The sequence below is a fragment of the Molossus molossus genome, unplaced genomic scaffold (genome assembly GCF_014108415.1).
Source record: "Molossus molossus isolate mMolMol1 unplaced genomic scaffold, mMolMol1.p scaffold_m16_p_5, whole genome shotgun sequence".
NCBI classification, from domain to species: domain Eukaryota; kingdom Metazoa; phylum Chordata; class Mammalia; order Chiroptera; family Molossidae; genus Molossus; species Molossus molossus.
In genome coordinates, this window is record NW_023425388.1 from 57,731,183 (window position 1) to 57,745,415 (window position 14,233).

At 38.4% G+C, this 14,233-nt stretch overlaps 1 protein-coding gene across 1 annotated transcript in view; it reads right to left on the bottom strand.

The window, feature by feature from the left end:
* The window catches only part of ATP13A3 (ATPase 13A3), a 114,178-nt gene that overhangs the window by 93,887 nt on the left and 6,058 nt on the right, over positions 1–14,233 (bottom strand). The gene's annotated exons all lie outside the window — the stretch shown is intronic.

Below are 14,233 nucleotides of genomic sequence, written 5' to 3' on the forward strand. Positions count from 1 at the left end.
TCTAAATAGCAAGGAGCTTATAGGCTATTGTGCTTAACCAAACCCTTCCTTGCATTTACAATGAACTTGATTTTTTATGAGTGAAAACAGCAACACAGAAAAGTGAAGCTATCAGAAATAAATCTCACTAAGACTAATTTTTTTAGTTTACTTATTTTTTCCTATTGTATAATTACTAGGAACCATTTAAAGTACATCTTTAACCTAGGATAAGAGTTAGTCATATCTCATTTCCTAAAACAAGACGAATTGGCTTCAACAGGCAAAGAAATCCCCAAATTTGAGGCAAATTTCTAAGCCATCTTTTGCCTCAAAACCTGAATTTCTTTCATTATCTGTGCCAAGAGTATTATAATACCATGAAGGGTTTTCCTTAAGGATATTCGATGTATGTGCCAAGAATTCCAAAATAAGTAATTTCACAAAGTGATTTAGAGAATGATCTACAACTCAAGTAAAACTTCAAACAAAGCAATTTTGAACATATTTTTAACTTATTTACTTCAATATTTGCCAACTTCAGCAACACTGAAGTAAAAGAAATTAAAAATGTCTTCATTCAAAATTCACAAAACCAAGTAAGTTAGTACAAAAAAAATTCTCAAATGGCATTTTTTTTTCATCCTCACCCGAGGACATTTTTGCATTCATCTTCATAGAGGGAGAGGGAGGGAGAAAGGAAGAGAGAGAGAGAAACACTGATGTCAGAGAGACCAACTGGCTGCCACCCACACAACTCCAACTGGAGCTGGGGACAAACTGCAACCGAGGTACATGCCCTTAGCAGGAACCAAACTCGGGTCTCTCTGGACCACGGGCCGACACTCTAACTGCTGAGCCAAACCAACCAGGGCTCAAATGGCATTTTTTTTAAATATAGCTTGTAACATATACCTCCAGATTTTTAAAAATTAAATCCGAACTAAGACTTTTGGGCCATCAGGTATTGTTGAAAGAGAATGAATGAATCCTCCCACTTTGTTTTGTAGTTCTCTCTATATTTTTTTTTCTGAGAATTAAACACAGCTACCCATGTTAAATAAAAATTTGATAAATTCATCTTTTAAGGAGCACTCAGCAAAAGGTATTTTTAAAGATCCTGAAGTAAGTTTGGCTGGTGTGACTCACTGTTTGAGTGTTGAATCCCATGTACCAAGAGGTCACTGGTTCAATTCTAGACGAAAGACATGCCCAGGGTTTGGGCTTAATCTCCAGTAGGGGACATGCAGGAGGCAGCCAACTGATGTTTCTCTCTCATCAATGTTTCTATCTCTTTCCCCCTCTCCCTCCCTCCCTATCTAAAAATCAGTAATATATAGATATATATTATTAGAACCACAGGCCGACGCTCTAACCGCTGAGCCAAACCGGCCAGGGCTAAAATATATATTTTTAAAAAAGAGCCTGAAGAGCCCTGGCCGGATTGGCTCAGCAATTGGACCAGAGCGTCAGGCTGTGGACCAGAGTCCTGGGTTCGGTTCCCACTAGGGGGCACGTCCCCCCCCCGAAAAGAAAAGATCCTGAAGTAATAAACAGCACAGCCAGCATTCTCAATATTGTTTCATTCTCAAATAAAGCAGTTATACCTTACAAATAAAAAAAAAAAAAAAAGCCCTAATACATATAAAACCTTACTCTGCTCATTGAACCACTTCAATTTTAATATCTATACAAATATTTGTGTAAAAAGTGAAAAAAAAGCTCAGTCTCCCAATTATAGTAACCAAATTGTGACAACTCCCTGAGAGCAAAACTTACTACTTCAAGTCAGCTCCTAACAATAAGAATGACATAATATAATATAATGAATACATGGAAATTTTACAAGGATACCAGCTAAATTTTAACAAAGCTCCACTCAATACCCATTTTATCACTTCCCATCTTGAACTTTCTCTTATAATACATGCTTTTGTTTCTGTGTTTAGGCTTAAGGAAGACCATTGTGTTCAACATAGACCAAAGCAAGACTGTATTTACATTTGTAAGGTGCAATCTTTGTATAATTATACTTTTTTTTGTATTTTACAAAACAATGTCATAGTTACAACAAAATAAGTTATAATTAGGAAAGATAATGTAATTATCTATCAGAGATTCAATATAAGAATATTAAAAGTTATAATTTGGCTACCAGGGGTGACAGTGTGTTTGGGTAGAAGTGAGGGAGAAACTTCAGTACTTTCTGAATGCTTCTACCATCTACATGTAATAATATTTTTAAGTAGTTAAGTAAAAAAATAAAGGAAAGAAGGAAAGCTGAGCATATGCATAAACTTCTAATTCTACAATGCATGGCCAACCATGGGTCTGGACTTGTAGGAATCTTCAAAGTACATCATGGTGCTCTGTCAGACTATTCTCCAGATTCTCTGGATTTCACTCTGTAGCCCAAGCAAGTAGTCATTTTTTTAATTTTTAAAAAATTTTTCAATTATAGTTGATATATAATATGACATTTGCCCAGCCGGTGTGGCTCAGTGGTTGAGCGTCAACCCATGCACCAAGAGGTCGCCAGTTTGATTCCTGGTCAGGGCACATGCCCAGGTTGTGGGCCAAATCCCCAGTGGGGGGCATGCAGGAGGTGGACAATCAATGTTCTATCTCATGGATGTTTCTCTCTCTCTAAAATCAATAAAGAAGAAAAAAAAAAAAAAACCCTGGCCAGTTTGGCTCAGCAGTTAGCATGTCGGCCTGCAGTCCAGAGAGACCTGGGTTCGGTTCCCGATAAGGGCACGTACCTCGGTTGCAGTTTGTCCCCAGCCCTGGTTGGGTCGTGCAGGTGGCAACCACTCAATTGTGTCCCTTTCACGTCGATGTTTCTCTCTCTCTCTCTCTTCCTCGCTCTCCCTCCCACTCTATCTGAACAAGAAATGAAAAAATGTCCTCAGGTGAGGATGAAAAAAAAAAAAATATATATATATATATATGACATTAGTTTCAGGTGTACCACGTAGTGATTAGACATTTATATAACTTATGACATAATCACCCTGGGCATATAGTCATTTTGAAGACTTCTTTAACAAGTAATTTCTCATAAGCTACAGTTAGCTGTTTATATTTCTTTTTTATAAAGGAAGTATTGCCTTTGTATATAGCCTGCTGTTACACTTTTCCTTCACATTTTGGCTCCACTAAGTACTAGCCAGTGACATAGCATAAGTACACTAGCAAGAAATTCAAAATTATTTCAAATTAGCAAGAAAATCAAATTAATTCATCTATAAGCATTAAGTAAACATATATGCCATATTAACTGCCATATTAGGAACAGTAGGAGATATACAACTTCACCCCAAAATACATAATACAAAACAAAAACAATTGTAAAAAGCACAGAACTCGAGTCAGTTTTAATTTGTCCTTAAATGATAATTCAATATGAACTATTTGCAAGTTGCTTCAACTGTCTTGGTTTCAACTTCTTCACTAAAATCAGACAGATGTAATAATTCATATATAATGCAGTTCAACCATCCAAGTTTTTGACCTAGGAAGTAGTACTGCCTTTGTATATAGCCTGCTGTTACACTTTTCCACCAGCAAGTGGCATTCCAACACTGGTAAGGAAGGAGGCTGACAGTTTTCTCAAGTCTTCACAGAGCAATTGCTGATGAAGGGTGATTAAGGATAAGTTATTTAAGATCTTTATTTAGTACCACCAGAGGTACTAATAAGGAAAAGTAGGAGTTTCCTATATAATCGAGACTGTTTCATGTGTCTCTATAGAAATATAAGACATGCAGTAAACACAAAACAAATGATAATGGCGAGGGGGAGGATGACAGGTACATTATTATTCCCTTTATACTATAGATTACTTCCAAATTCACAATTGTCTAAAACTAGAATTTAGGGATCTTACAATACTGTGGAGCAGAGGAGAACAGTAACAATTAAAAAGCACATGAACCTATAAGAAAACAAGATGAGGTAAAAGTATCAAATATGTCTTGCCCATAGCTGGCCAAAAAAAAAAAAAAGACAAGAGCACTTTTATATGTTGCTGTCAAGAGGGTACTACTTTCTGGAAAACCAACTGATAATAAATTAAAATTTAAGATCCCCATATACTTTGACCCCACAATTCCAATTAGAAATTCATGTCACTTGTACCTATACATATATGTTACTATTAACCATCTCTTCAAATTCCTCTGCATTGTTAGATTTACAGAATAAGTGAAAGTTCTGTGCTTTGGGGGGGAATACAAAAGTTTTCTTCTTTTAGGGGGGATACAATAACTTCGTTGAAACAAAACAAGGGTATTTTCAAACAAGCACAAAAGATATAGTGTGGCATGGGCATCTAATACAATAGGAACTGACAAATCAAAAGTTCTAATAACAGCTTGTATAAACAAACCAATCTTAAGTGAGCCTGACTCCCTAAACTAAAAGTTATACTTATTTTTTTTCCTGGTACATGCCCCTAATGGGAACCAAACCCGGGACTCTCTGGTCCGCAGGCTGACGCTCCAACCGCTGAGCCAAACCGACCAGGGCTAAAAGTTATACTTTTAAGTTCAGAGGTAAGATGAGGTTTTATTGTTAAGTAATATGTAAATCAATGCTTATTCCACTCTAATACAAATTAGTGACTATTTCTTCCAAACTGTAGTGCTAGTGATTCAAATCCCTAGTAACTTGACATTCAATTAGCAATTTAAAAGATTCATACTCTCATTTTAGCATAGCTAAAAGCAGGATGCAACTTAGATGAAACTATTGTTGCTATTGGCAGATGACTGTCCTGATGCAGTGGTCACTGCATGCACATGCTCAAAGTTGGTCTCAGCTGTTCATAGTATTGTCTGTTTCAGTTGAGTAAAGTGCATTCTTGGTAGTACAGCTCTGAGTTTAAATTGTTGATTAAACTATTCAAAAATATTACATTGTAGCTGCATATTGAAACAAAAAGTAATAGTGTAAACAGATAAGTAACAAAACAGAGTAGAGAAGGGCCAGGATGAGAAGAGGAGTGGGAATAGGGGGTGGGGGCAGAGGAAAGAGGAGGGAAGAACAGAAGAAAACACTCAGAAGAATTATACCTCTAAGTCTTCAGTATGTTAAGGAGTTACACAGAATCCCCAGAGTTGTTCATTTTCCTTATTAAAAGCAAGCCCAGTCAGACTGACAAACGTCAGAGGTGGGGGAGGGACGAGATAAACCAAAGAACGTACATGCATGTATGGGTAACCAATGTACATGAACAACAATGCTGGGGGGGGGGGGGGGGGGATAGAGAGGGAGGTGTGGGGGTGGGGCAAGCCTAAAATAATTATTTTTCATTACTCATCATGCTTCACTTCAGGATTATGATGTTTGCAAAAAAGAAAAATCAGTTTTATTTGCAATCTGTATACTACAGTATGTTTCACATTTCCTTCTTCCAGACCTTATAAAGACCCAAACACAAAGAAGCACAAAATCACCCTGGCTGGTTTTGCCTCAGCGGTTAGAGCATCGGCCCACGGACCAGAGAGACCTGGGTTCCGTAACCACTAAGGGCACATACCTCAGTTGCAGTTTGGCCCTGGCCCCAGTTGGGGTTGTGTGAGTGGCAACTAGTTGATGTGTCTCTCTCACATCAATGTTTCTCTCTCTCTCTCTTCCTCCTTCTCTCCCTCCTGCCCTATCTGAAGATAAATGCAAAAATGTCCTCTTGTGGGGGGAAAAAAAGGCACAAAATCACTAGTAAACTCTTCTGCACAAAAAATACAATCCTAAAACTTTACAATTATAAGTAATAGGCACTTAGATCAACTCTTTAAAATTATGTGAATTAGCCTTTTTCTACTTTACTCCTTTTTCCCAATTTGAAACCCACTCATGATGGTTCGGCATAGGAAGGAAGTACAGTCATCCCTCACCACTTTGCACTTTGACTTCCACGGCTTCACTGTATCTCAGTTTTTTCAAATATATTAATTAAAAAGTTAATCGAGACAGTGAAAACGATACAGTGAGTGCTCGGTTGTCTGAGTCAATTATACACCCCTATATTACAATTAAAATTAAAATTACTGTATGTATAAACTGTAGGCTTATGTATTCGAGCACCCCAGGAATCCTTCAACGTCAGGTGCAACTGCTAGAGTCTGGAACAGATTAACGGTGATAAACGAGGGATGCCTGTACAAGAGTCTTAGCATCTGTGTTTAACAAATATTTTTTAAATGCAGCATATTATTATTATTATATTATTATTTGCATTTATCTTCAGATAAGAGTGGGAGGGAGAAGAAGTAAGAGAGAGAGAAACATCAGAAATATCGATGTGAGAGACACATCAAATGGTTGCCACCCACACAACCCAAACCGGGCTGGGGACAAACCAGAACCAAGGTACGTGTCCTTAGCGGAAACCGAATCCAGGACTCTCTGGTTCGCAGGCTGATGCTCTAACCACTGAGCCAGACTGGCCAGGGCAAAATATAGCACTTTAAATTGCTGTTGAAGAGGATAATGGTCTTGCTCATGGTACAACCACTGTAGAAATCTGAACTTTCTCATTTTCTGTGGTTATTCTACAATCCATTATTAAGGGTTTGTTGTTGTTTTTTAATCCTCACCCCAGGATATTTTTCCACCTGTCTTCAGAGTGGGAGGTAGGGAGGGAAGGAGAGACAGAGAGAGAGAAAAGGAGAGAGAGAAACATTGACGTGAGAGAGAGATTATCGACTGGCTGCCTCCCACATGACCAGGGTCAGGGACCTAGCTGCAACTGAGTCATGCGCCCTTAAGAATTGAACCCGTGACTCTTCAGTTTTCGGGCTGACACTCCAATCGCTGAGCCAAACCAGCCAGGGCCTATTAAGGATTTTTTAACAAATCAATGTATTGGGGTACTTTGCCAACCATAATAATGACATTTATACAGGAATTTTTAATTTATAAAATACTTCTACAGACATTATCTACTTTACTTATCAGTTTCCAATCAATATTGCCTTTTAAAAACAGGAAAGAAATTAATCTTCACTTAACCAAAATTAGCATTTTTCACATTCCCTGGAAAGTCAATCATGGAGTAACTTAATATCAAAAAAACCTTACCAACAAATTAAGGAATGATATGCTGACAGCACCATCTTCCAAGGGTCTATTTTTAAAAGCCAAGTGTATTTGAAAAAAGAAAAGTAGTGACTAGGTTCCCAAGATGACCCACAAATGACCTTTTTTACTCCCACAGTTAAGCTGAATTATATGTCATATTACATTAGCCTGGGTTGTGGGGCAGGTAGCCAGGTTACCAAGCTTCTACTTCCTCTGCCTACTTCTTAATTATTAATATTCTCCAAGCCTCCACTTCCTCTGCCCACTTCTTAAATATTCATTTTCTCCAGGCTTTTCTCCTTGTAACATCACCAGGGCCCAAGGATGGCACTATTTGGCCCATCTACGGTGGCTACTATCAATCAGTTCTTTTTGTACTGATCTCATGAGCTCCAGACCCACAGATTCAAACCTCTCCCATACATGTTTGCATTCAGCTAAAATTCAATAGGTTCATCTTATCTTTCTTCCCAAAAACCTGCCCCACCACAAACCGCCACCAATTCTCTCTACTTAATGAAAACAATTTGCCTAAAAATTCATGCCAGGAATTTGGAAGTTATCCTACACTCCTCCCTATCCCATACCTTCCATATCCAACTGGGCACTAAGTCTCATCATTTCTACCTTTCTCAGATCTACCTCACCAATGGCACTGCCTCAACTCGGGTCCGGCCGGATTCCCTCTCTAGTAGCCCTCATTCAAATCAATAAACAAACCAGATGTGACCATTTCTCTCTCTGCTTAAAATGTCCATAGCTTCCCATTGTCTGCAGCAACATTTCCCAAACTGGTATGAGTCCTTCCAAAATACAATATTAAAATGGCATTGCATTCTTTAAATTAAAGAGAGAGACTGTATTAAACAAAGTTATGAAGTCCTCTCACTCGCAAGACTTTGAGAAGTCTTACAATACACAATACAATGTGTTTCCCTATTGAGGGGAATTGGGGCAGACATAAGGCCCAACTGGGATCCAAGGACAAAGATGCAACTGGAAGACACGTAAAATCCTTCAGAATCTGGCCCTGCCTAGGTATCAACACCATCTGCCATTCATCAGTGGTTATCATTCACCTCTCACAAACGTTACATCCTATCTACATAAAAAACAATTTAGAATTCCTAAAAGAGCCTACTGTTTCCTGACTCCATTCCTTCTACCAAGAATGGGCTTCCCTAACAGGTTTGTTATAGAGCTCCTACTCCAGACCCCAATCAAGTATCTTCTCTAATAAACTTTGATTGTTCCTTCCACCTCCCAGCAAAGGACTTTTCCCACATTTGTCCCTTTCTCCATATGTGGCAGAGCACTTGTCCCACAATATTGAACATACAGACTAAAAGCTTTAAAGGTTGGAAACCAGGCTAACACCCAGCAATGTAGCTGAATGAATGAGACAGGGCAAGACAGGGGTTATGAGAAATGAGTAAAATCCTTCCATTTTCTGGGCAAAATTTCACAATAAAGCAGTTTGTCTCTGGCATGCCTCCACATCTCATCCCTATGCCCCTTTCCTCACTCTCCCAATGCCCTCTTCCCCAGTCCCTTAGTGACATCATGTAACCCTATACAACCACCACCACAGCACTGGGCTCATCACTACCAACTACTTCCTCTTCCTCTCAATCAGAAATCATTCTGTTCAGACATTAATACATAAATGAGTTTTAGCTTCTTAAAGCTGGTATACCTAAGAGACATCTCTAAGTGTTATAAAGCACCAGAAATACCAGAAAAGGTGCTATCAGACATCCTCCTGAGGTGAAGGGAAACTCCCCTCCTTGGTTCTTGTCAATCTCGCGAGAAAGAATTCAAACTACAAATGGTTGTGTTGTAGTAAAGCAAATTTATTAAAGAAACAATGTAAATAAATTTATTAAAGAGGCAAGGCAAGCAAATCTTATCAAAATAAGTCTGGCTTATGAAGCAGAGGCGGACTTCCCGGCTAGTCTGAGAAGTGCTTGCCTGGTAGAGGTTTGGCTTCATATACTTTACTGTCTACAGGTTTTAACATTTCTCTGCCCGATATCTTGGTACAGAGTAGATCTTATGGTCTTCCTTTTACTTTGTTTATGGCTTTCGCAAAATTTATGAGAAGCATTTGGCAATTTTATCCTGACAAGCCCCGAGACTGCTGGCTTCTCTGTTTAACAGTAAGATGAAAATTCCCTCTTCTTTCCTCCTTCCCCAAAACGACTGACTTCTTTATATAGTGGGTGAAATAAACTCTTCCTTCTTTCCTTCACCCAACCTCTCTCCTGCCTTAGCAATTTCAGGGTGATTTATGCTATGCATTCTGTGGTTAGGGAGAAGAGGTATTAAAACATCTCTTTCTTTCCTGCACTCTTTGATTAGGGAGGAGAGGTATTAGCCATTTGCTCTCAAAATAAGGTTTTCCCACAAACTGGCTACAATCTGCCTAAATTGTTCAACTTTGTTCAATTTTTTGTCTCAGTTTCCCTATTCCTCCTGCCCTGGAATTTTCCTAGCTTCTCTTTATCCTATATCATAACCAACAAAATATAAAACAGTATGGAGCAGATGTGGGGAGTGGGCACTGTAGTTCCCCTTAGAGGCAGGCCTATAAGAGTCTGGAAATCTTCCTGACTTGGCTTTCTACTTCTTCACCTCACCTACTCCTGCACAGCAGCAGTAGTGAGCATTACTGGCAGAAATAAAAACTTTTTTTTTTTAAAGAAAGTCATTTGTTAGAATGTCACTGTCTACATGTGCCAAGTACTGTGTTAAATGCTGGAGATTACACAAATTATATATATCTAACCTCAAGGAGCCAATTCTTTTTTTGTTTTTTTAATTGATTTTTAGAGAGAGAGGAAGGGATATTGAGAGAGAGATAGAAACATCGATAAGAGAGAACATCAACTGACTGCCTCCTGCATGCCCCCCACTGGGGATTGAGCCCAGAACCTGGGCATGTGCCCTGACTGGGAATCGAACCAACGAACTCTTGGTGCATGGGTCGACGCTCAACCACTGAGCCACACCGGCCAGGCAAGGAGCCAATTCTTAAACACACGTCAGGAAAGTAAACAAACATATATTAAATAAAGTGGTTGAGTGCTGCAATAAAGTAGGTATCATGGGAGCAGGGAGAAAAACAGGGAAGGGAGAGGACAGAGAACAGAAAAGACTTTGGAGAACTGTCCTTCACCTAAGACTTGAAGGGTGTGAGGTTCATCAAGCAAAGCAGCAGCCAAAAGGGGAAATAACAGAGGGATGAAATCCAAGTAGAGGAATTACCATATGCAGAAGTACTAGAAGAAAAATCCTAAAAAATGTCAGGAATACAAAATAACTTAGTCTGGAGCACAGAGTGGCCTCTAAGGAAACCCAGATGTGGAGCAAAAAAAAAAAAGATTATCATGCTAAGTGAAATAAGCTAGTCAGAGTAAGACAAATACCACATGATCTCACTTATATGCGGAACCTAATGAAAGAAATAAATTTGACAAACAAAACAGAAATACAGGCATGGATACATGGAACAGACTGACAGCTGTCAGTGGGGAGAGGGGTTGGGGACTGAATGAAAGATGAAAAGATGAATCAAAAAATATATATACATAATACACTGACTCAGACAAACGTGTGGTGATAGCCAGAGGGAAAGGAGTCAGGGGTGGGTGGGGGTGAATAAATAGGATGGAAAGAGACTTTGCTTGGGGTAGTGGACTCACGATGCAGTGTGCAGATTATGTTTTATTGAGTTGCACACGTGAAACCTGCATGGTTTTGCAAACCAATGTCACTCCAATATATTCAACAAAAAGTAAATAAATAAAAAATATAACTTTATATTTATAAATACTTATATTTATAAACATAAATTTATATTACAAATATATATATGTAACATATATTACGTGTGGCTCAGTGGTTGAGCGTCAACCCACGCACAAAGAGGTCACCGGTTCAATTACCGGTCAGAGCACATGCCCAGGTTGTGGGCCTGATCCCCAGTGGGGGGGCATGCAGGAGGCGGCCAATCAATATTCTCGCTCATCGATGTTTCTCTCTCTCTCTCCCTCTCACTTCCTCTCTTTCTAAAATCAATAAAGGAAAAAAAATTTTTTAAAGAAAAAAAATATATATATAATAAAATAAATGAGCACCTATAACACACACACACACAAAAAATGGGACAGGATCAGATTATGATGAAGACCTTATTTGACATGATAAAGATATAGATTAACTTGTACTCCAAGGAGATTCTGAATATTTTCCAAATGAAAAGAGACCCAACGCAGGCCAAAGGGCCACATTCCAAAGAATACAATGTAAATGATGTCCTATGGACTTGTGCAATGCAACACGATGGTTTCTAAGATGCCAGAACTCATTCATCAATGTACATTCAGTATCTAGGCCTGTGCCTAGCACATATAGAAACTAAAAAAGTATTGAACAGTTAGATATAAGAATACAATTCTAAGGGCATAGCCAAGAGGCTATAACAAAGCCTCCTTCCTTACTACCTGCAAAATCACAACTCTTAATGCATTACAATAATTGGTAATTGCCACAACTTTTAATGGACTATGAGGATCATTCACAATGGGCTGCACCAGCAAAAAGAAAGTATTCAGGGGAAAAAAACACATCAAGATGCTTCTGAATCTGACTAAATGAAGCAGGTTATTCTATTCTTCTTACCAAAAACTGAACAGAAAATAACCATGGGTTAGCTCAAAATTATTCATCAACTGACTCTAAGGTAGTGGTAATAACTATTAAAAGCCTATTTTCATATCAAAAGGATCCATGAAATAAAAATTTATTTTAACTAAGAATTTGTTAGGTTATTCTAGTCTTTCAAATCATTAAGTGCTCCAGACACCAGTAGGCTACTTACCTGTAGTACTTTATATTTTACTTAGGAAACTAAATTATATTATTATAATTGGCATGTAAATGAGGATTCCATCTCTTATGCTTGGGAAAATATAAGGAAAAAAAATTTTAAGAGAAACTTTAGGAAATCATGGACAAAAATTAATTATAAATGAGCTTAAAAACTGATGCCTTAAGAAGCTAAAGCATAATCTAGACAGAAATGAAAAATCTTTGATCTATGAAGAACCAATAACCCACATTTTAAAGAAATCAATCCAAAGACCACAGAAGTAAAATAACATTTCAGGTCTTCTTTTTAAAGAAAAGATGTAGACACATTTAACTAATTGGTATTTTCAAATGAAAATAAGGCACATAAACTCCTACTGAATACATACAATTAAACATGCTTTTAAAATTTTATAATGTGGCCAGGGAGAGAGACAATGGGTAATAGTAACACAGAGACTCAGGGAGAGGGGGAGGAGACTGCTGCACATACACCCAGAGTCACAAAGAGAAAGACAAAAATACACATAAAATGTACACTAGAGATGCATGAGATTAAGGATGTTGTTACCAAGGATGCAAAAACCACAGTAGTTTTGCTATGAAAAGCCTGAATATAACATCATGTCATTATTGCATGATGCTCCACTAAAAAAAAAAAAAAAAAAGCAATCCTCAATCATATCCCCCCACCAGCCACATGCTCTTCTCTCTTTCTCATACACACACACAGTATTGAATATGTTAAATATTACTAATAAAATAAATAGTAAATTACCATTTACTAAGCCTCACACTACTCAGGTAGGTTTTATTACTGCCATTCAGCAAATGAAAAAAACTAAAAAATGTTAAGTGACTTGACCCAAACTACAAATTAGTAATTGAAGAAGCTAGAATTCAAAATGACTTGTGGATGGCTCTGAAGCCTACATTTTAACCAATACACCATGCCTTCTCCCAGGGCATCTTTAGCCACGATAATGTCTTTTTAAAGACTGGTGTTTTCTTACATACAATGCTATCCCAACAATAATTTTTAGATTCAGACACTTTAAATTCCATGGAAAACATTAACAATTTATATAGTTCTTTTAAAATAATGATGATTTTGGTAGCAGTAAAGAAGACAACTCTTAAAAACACTGAAAGTAGCCCAACCGGTGTGGCTTAGTGGTTGAATATCAACCCATTCACCAAGAGGTCACCAGTTTGATTCCCAGTCAGGGCACATGCCCAGGTTATGGGCCAAATCCCCAGTGGGGGGCATGGTGGAGGCGGCCAACTGATGTTCTCTCTCATCAATGTTTCTATCTCTCTCTCCCTCTCCCTTCCTCTCTCCAAAATCAATAAAGAAAAAAATAAATGGAAAAAAAAAAAAAAACACTGAAAGTAGCTGAATATCAACCTAGAATTATACAAAATACCAACAGTTCCCCAATATTCCCAATTTTATTACTTAGCCTTTTAATTACGTTAGGTTCTTTTGTGTGGTATAGCCCTAGAGAGAGCAGATTTTCATAAATACCTAGTTTCTTTCTCCATTATTCACAGTGTGGAGTCACATCATATATGCATTTAATTACACCCATTCAACTATCTGTGCTAAAATAAAAGAGAAAAATACTTTAAGTTTTTTTTGTTTGTTTGTTTTCTTTATTGATTTAGAGAGAAAGGAAGTGAGAAGGAGAGAGAGATAGAAACATTGATGAGAGAGATCATCAATTGGCTGCCTCCTGCATGCCCCCCCCCACTGGGGATTTGGCCAACAACCTGGGCATGTGCCCTGACCTGGAATTAAACCAGCGACCTCTTGGTGCAAGGGTCGATGCTCAACCACTAAGCCACACCAGCCGGACAAGAAAAATACTTTATTTTTGTTTTTTGTTTTTTTATCCTCATCCGAGGACATTTTTCCATTTTTTGTACAGACAGAGTGGGAGGGAGAGAGAGGAAGAGAGAGAGAGGGAAACATCAATGTGAAAGGGACACATCGAGTGGCTGCCACCCGCACGACCAACCAGGGCCGGGGACAAACTGCAACCGAGGTACGTGCCCTTAGCAGGAACCGAACCCGGGTCTCTCCAGACCGCAGGCAGACGCTCTAACCGCTGAGCCAAACCGACCAGGGCCAAGAAAAATACTTTAAATAATGGTGGCTGGATGTCTGCCTTATATCCCTGTACCAGAGTAAGCATGCAATGGAGACTAAATGTGCTGTTCCTCAGCCAATCTAAAGATCTATTCATCTAAACAGTATCCCACACAGCCGATTATGATCCAGCTCACCAATAAAGTA